Source organism: Morone saxatilis, unplaced genomic scaffold (genome assembly GCF_004916995.1).
Source record: "Morone saxatilis isolate NCDOM2014 unplaced genomic scaffold, NCSU_SB_2.0 Contig4, whole genome shotgun sequence".
Lineage (NCBI taxonomy): Eukaryota > Metazoa > Chordata > Actinopteri > Moronidae > Morone > Morone saxatilis.
The window spans coordinates 9,145,923-9,152,627 of record NW_023339984.1 but is presented as its reverse complement, the minus strand read 5'-3'; positions in this window follow the sequence as shown (position 1 = coordinate 9,152,627).

Below are 6,705 nucleotides of genomic sequence, written 5' to 3'. Positions count from 1 at the left end.
CAATGAGGACACATTTATGAATGAAGACATTGATTTTAGCAAATAAAATACTTAAAATACTACACATTGTCCCTTTAAGAATGTAAAAACTAAAATAGAAAACCCGACCTTTAGAATTTGAAAAAAAAAAAAAAGAAAAACTTATTTTAAAGCCTAATATAAAGTAGAACGTGTGCTGGAGAATGGTTTTGGAATTGGCCTTGTAACTGTAACCCAACCACAGCAAACAATAAGCAGTGAGAAGCATGGAAACCATCCCACTCACTGCTCTTTTACAAGAATTGTCATTACACTGCAGCCAGTTCGTTACTGACAGTAAACTGAATCATGTCATAGCATCTGTGGCAACACTTCCTTTATGCGCTAAATGGTCTAAACAATGTGAACTCTGTGGTTGTCTCTGATACTGCATGTCCTGTTATGTTTATGTTTGTTTGTCTGTTGTACTCAGGTCTCCCCCGCAAAGATCAAGATCATTCTTATTTATTTTTATTGTATTAATTTATTTGATAGGGACAATGTTAGCCGCAGCTAATTTGCAGTCCTTGTCCTTGGTTAAGCTGTTAAGGGATAAAACACATAATAAAACACGCTAATGCAAGAATAGAGACAAACAATAAAACAAACGTAGACAAACAGTCACTGCAAACAGTAACTGAAACAACAATGACTGAAAAAAACAATTAAGAACAACAAGAAAAGAAGGAAAGTGTTGCCTTAGCATTGAAAGCTTTACTTGATTACCTGATTAAATAAAGGTTGTGTATATAAATAAGGGATAGAGTTCCACATACTTGATAAGTAGGCTGTACTTTAAAATGCCAACATGCGTACTAAACTCATGCACAAGTTGCATTGATTGTGTTTGATTTTCAATATTTCTAGGTGATATAATGCCTAGAAGTAAACAGTCTGGAACAACTGGATTTGCTTTTTTCTTAGTTCTTGAATTAAATGTAACTCACAGCTAAAAAATAAGTTAAAATCATCTCTGAAAGTGTTCTGAAAGCCAACAGCTAGGACATTAAAAATAAAAACTAATAAGTAAATCCAGATTACTCTATTTGTTACGTTTATTAAATAAAAAATAAAAAATACAATCATTCTGAAGTCACAGCACGAATGCTGTCTGCCGGAGCCCGCCATGCACCATTTCCTGTTAGTAAAAAAATGATAAAACGGAGGAATTGCCAAAATGGTACGCTATTAACATGAGTATATAACCTGTAAGGATATGAAGCTGCTGACCACACATTATCAGAAACAAAGTACAACACTTTCCTGCTCCAATCTGGGATGTAATGTTGAAGTATAGCTTCGCTTAAAAATCAGTTCAGTGTGTTTGAAGATCAAATTTGCATGACAAACCTCAAACATTTAAAGGTAAAAAAAGAAAATCATCAAAATCAATTTCCTACAAGGTATTTCCAGGCTTTACATCTTGATGAAAGCACATGTTTAAGTCCTGCTGCTCTGGTTTCTGGCTTTGGGGAAGTTATTCATGCTCACAAATATCAATTAGATCATTAGCATTTAGATAGCATATAAGAATTCTTAAAATGAAAGAAAACATGGACCTTTTGCCCCTATTTTTAATGGTGATTTGCGAAAGTGTGTCTCAAAAGAATGTCAGGTAGACTTACTGGGTAGGTAGATTATATTTAAAAGATCAGACACAAGGAAGGGTCAATACATCAGGATGAATCAGGGAACTGTAAGGGCACTAGTACATCTGTGGCACTTGTTTCCAGGAATAGAATTGGACAGGAAAAATATGGAGGCAGCAAATTAACACCTAATAAAGGGGCTGCTACGCTCATTTTTCTTGTCAGCTGAACAAACTGACAAATCATCTCTCTCACTTCAGGTACTGCTGGGCTTCTTCTTTAAGTCTGACTTACATGAAGCTGAATCCACAGAGACATTATCACAGTCTAGCTGTCAATAATTTTGGCTTGGGGTTGAACAAGTACAAAAAAAAGAAAAATCTCTCAACACTGGCGTATTAAATATTATGCCGCTCGGGAGATTTCCCTGCATGGCAGCCAAGGCAACAATCATTAGAAAGTCTTACCAGACTCCTGTAGCTTTGGTCCAGCACCATCTTCCTGTCAGGCCCTCACAACATGCTACTGGCCAGCTACACCGAACCCAGGGAGGAGTAAGGAAACAACCATCTTGATTCTACTAAAAGGAGACAAAGAAGCACAGTGCAGTGTGGGAGAATGGACATATTTCACCCTCTGTGGTCGAATAAACGATGACTTGTGTTTGTACGTTTTTAAGCTTTTGTGCATGAGTGCTTCCACACTGTCAGGCCAACAGCAGCAGTCTTTGTTTTATAGATTAATACTATCCTTGTAGCTGACATCAGTTGTACTTCCTGTTTTAAAAACTCACAGGGGAACCTGTTGATGTGGCAAACACCATAGGCTGTGCAAGGGGCGTGGCCTTAATGGAACACCTTTGCATAAAGAAGTGATAAATAAAATATCCAAATATTATGAGACTTATTAACTGTACGTTGCCTTGTCATACATTATGAAATAAATTAACTACTTACAGTAATATAAAGAAAAAGAAATTCAAAGCAAGAATTAAGTAAATACAGTATGATCTTCTGCAGACATTAAGGTAACAGACAATAATCCAAGAGGATTTTAGTTACAAGAAGCTAATATTCATCTGGGAGTTGCAATTATGTCATGCTCTACAGTGCTTACTGGCCATGGGCCAAAAGGTGGCAAACAGCTTCATCAGGGGACTCCTTACTGTAAGGCAATACAACCCTAATGGAGAGAAAGCACCGGCATCCAAACCTGACTGTGGATCAAATATCCATCTATATTTCAGGGCCACAACTATGAACGAATATGTAATATGTACACCCCCTTGGAGGGAATGTAGGTCAGCGCCGGGGTCATTAACCTAATCCATCTCTGTAATGTGGAGCGCAAGGACTCATTTGGACAGCATGGATTGGGAGCCTTTTTTTTTTTTACTTGCTCCAGGTCAATAATTAGGCGCTGACTCCTCCCAGTAGGGGGCGCTCTTTTCTGCCTGAGCGACTCCAACAGTTAATCACTAAACCCCAGACATGTGCCTCTTGTGGGCTTTAGCTAATCTGGCATGCAAGGTGTGGAGTAGAGGCAGGAAGTCAGCAAGAGGAAGAACAAAAAGTCACTTTCAGTTGTGGAAAGTAGTTTTACTTAAATACTGTGTTTGAGTATTACTTGAGTATTTCCTATGCTTTACACTTCTAGACTTTCATAAGGAAATATTGCATGTTTTACTTAAAGACACAATTTTACAAACAAAACATATGATCATCATATAAATAGGATTTTTAATATGATAAAATATGATTCATTATTATTACTAGTAGAGTACTTAACATTAGTTTCACTTCAACCTACTGCTGTCTACTTAAAAAAATAATAATTTTAACCTTAATGCTACTACTTTTGTACTAAGACGCATTCATTTTAAAGGACTTTTGCTTGTTATGTTCTATTTTAAATGGTGGTACTTTGGCTTAAAATTATTTATCCACCACTGCACATGTGAAAGGAATGTGCACGTAATTAATCTAAAAGGGCAGCCTACAGCAAACAACAATTAATGACTACAAACCACACTCATGTTACTGTAATGTAGGCTGCTTTCATTCCACAGACAGACATGGAGAAAGCAAAGAAAAGCACCAGGGTATTGACCTGATACAGGTCATAAAATTGTCTCACATCAATCCCCTCTCCATTTGGATCTTCTCATCTCCTCTGCTCATTGATAATCTGTATGACTGATCCAGTGGGTCCCACCTCCTGCTATTAAATGTCAAAGGTGAGTGCTCTTGACCTCTGCACCCTCCCAGCACACTTACAGCCTGACAGGCCAGCATTTTATCAGTCAAGGGTGTTCTGTCTCTCCAATAGCTTCCAGCAAAGGGACGAAGATGTCAATAGTGGTTCCTTTGAGGCATTAACGTCCCCTGTGCTGGAGCCTCTTATGTGACAATGGTCTCAGTGTTGCATGGAGGTGATTATTAATGCTCCCCGCTGGGACTGGGCAAAAATATGTCGAGATGAGCTTCCTGAAAGGCTGCAAAAGAGGGTAATAAGCAGCACTGCTGTAAAATATCTCTTTGAATGCTCCTATTCCTCTTTTACCCCAAAGATTGCTATGATCAGAAAGAAGTGCAGAGACAGGGGTTCTCTTCAGGGACTTTGCTCAATTATTTCTTCGTATAAAACTTGTTTTGTGAGTATGGCTGTATCTATTTATATTAAAATGAAAGGCCCTTGCAACCCTTTTGTAAAAACACACATTTAGTACAATAAGAACCGACTAATCCTTATTTTGTGTAGCTACTGGGACATAAAATCTGAGTTTTTGTACCCAAATGAGCTTCGAATTCTGCTGCATACCTGTTGGCAGTGCTAAAACGCAAACTCTATTTTGGTGCGGCAACTAAACTCGTACTTAACTACAGTGTGATGTCTGGGGAGCAGCTTTTGATGCTACATTCCAGTGAAATCACAAATCTGAGGATTATCTCTGTGAGAGAGAACAATGCAAATTCACAAATGTTGACTTTACTGTCAACTGTTACATAAAAAATTGTGAGTTTATAGAATTTTATAAAGAGCATTTATAAAGCACATTTAAAAGTATTGACTAAAGTGCTGTAAAATCCAAAATAGTAAAAGCCAAAAACAAGACAATTAAAACACAAAGAGGAGGTTATATACAAAAGGACAATAGCGTAAAAGCAATAAGACCATAAGAAAACTGTCATACTGAGTTCAAAGCCAAACAATAAAGAGGTGATAAAGACAGGATTTTCAAACAGGCAGTGTAGGGGCCAGCCTAAAACGCAGAGGCAACTTGTTTGAATCCAAACATGCACCTCTCTGCTAGCTAGCCACACCAGCTAACAGCAGCCTGCAGTATTATATGATGGACGGGTCAGATACCACAACTGATACGACTGATCTTTTTTATTTTAATATATTTTTTTTTTTTTTTTTACAGATGGGAGTATTTAAGGAGATACATGAACAATTAACACAGAATGTATTTTTCATTTCAAAATAAGTCTTTAATCCTTCACAGAGATAGCGTAAGGGCTACAATTGGCAATTTTTAAGAGTATTAACTGTACATAAAGACGAACCCAAGTGAGCTTTAACCTTGTACCAGGTTTCTCATATCTGGAATCATATAATATAATGATATATCATATAATCCGGGTACAACTGTACATTTATTCAAAGTAGAAGTATTTCAAATATGGGCAGAACATTTCTGATCTACTTAGTGATGAGAGCTTATTATATAGTATTCTACAAAATACTGATATCATTAAGGAATGTATGTTGTGTAACAGTCATGTGTTTATGTATTCTTAGATATAGCCTAACTGTACTTCAGTTGTAAGCCTTGTTGGATACAAAAATGTTTCATTCAAAGTAACTAGACATTTTTATGTTTGCAAGCATTGGAGCATAAAAAAAAGAACAAACAGAAAGAACATCAAATCTCAAACCCACGACAAACACGCTCGCTTAATGTCTTTGCTCTTGTGATGCTAATGTCTTGCTGTCATGTCACCTGCTTTTAAATAGAAAGAGAAAAAAAGGCCTCAGAGGGGGGCTGAGATCACTACCTCTTTTTGTATATTTCCCTGTGGTATTAGAGGTTGATGCTTGTGCATGATGTCATTGATTGTAGACCATCCAATATGGGTCCTGCTGGGAAGCTAGAGCTCCCACTGTGACTGTTAGCGCAATGTAATGCAGGACTGGGTGATGTCATTGCAAGAGCACGGGGAGCATAGAGACAAAAATGACAGTGTGACATAGTGGCAAATAATAGAGCTAGACAAATTAATATGGGATATGGGACAAATGGGCTTTATTGAACATGATTTATTTTTGTGGAATTGTTGTACATGGCCCTATGCCAAAATGAATGGTACACTGGGTGTTTTTGTGAGTACATTTGGGTTATTGTTTTGTGATAGGATATTTAACCGATTCAAGTTTTGAGTAGAAATAGTAGGAAAACCTACACAAAGGAACCAGTCCAGTTTCTCCAGTTTCTCCAGTGTGGTGAAGAATCAGATGTCCTTAGTTCAAATGTTCAAGGTTAAGAAGACTGAAAGAGCATTATTCCTTTTTAAGTTCTTTGTAAAACATTTTGATTGACAACAAGAACCACTGAGATCATTCTCTGATGGTCAGACGGATAAAAAAAGATGGGGTATGAGAGCAGCTAATTGCATTTTTATGCAACAATCGTGACAAATCTGCATACAGTCATTAATTAAATTCTTCTAAAGAAAGAAACAGAACGTTTATTGGAATTCACTACCTTTCAGACAACCGCAGTTACTTTGTCTACGGAACAAAAAAAGGCACCTTTATTAAAAAGCTGCTCTAGCGTGATAAAAAAAAAGGCCCTAAAAGCAACAAAAACCAAATAAAACTTGAAAACATTTTCTTTCATCTCGATCCTTGGGGAAATACTGCTTGCGGTAGAACAGAGCGAGTTTTTTCGAATCACTGAGAAAATAGGGCATGAAATCTCAATTAGATGTGTCAAGATCCTGGGAAATTTTAATGCTTTTTTTTTCATCTACACACGCTTGTCTCTGGGAGACACTGAGGAGCGCTTGACCACCCAGTGCCTTACTCTCCCCCT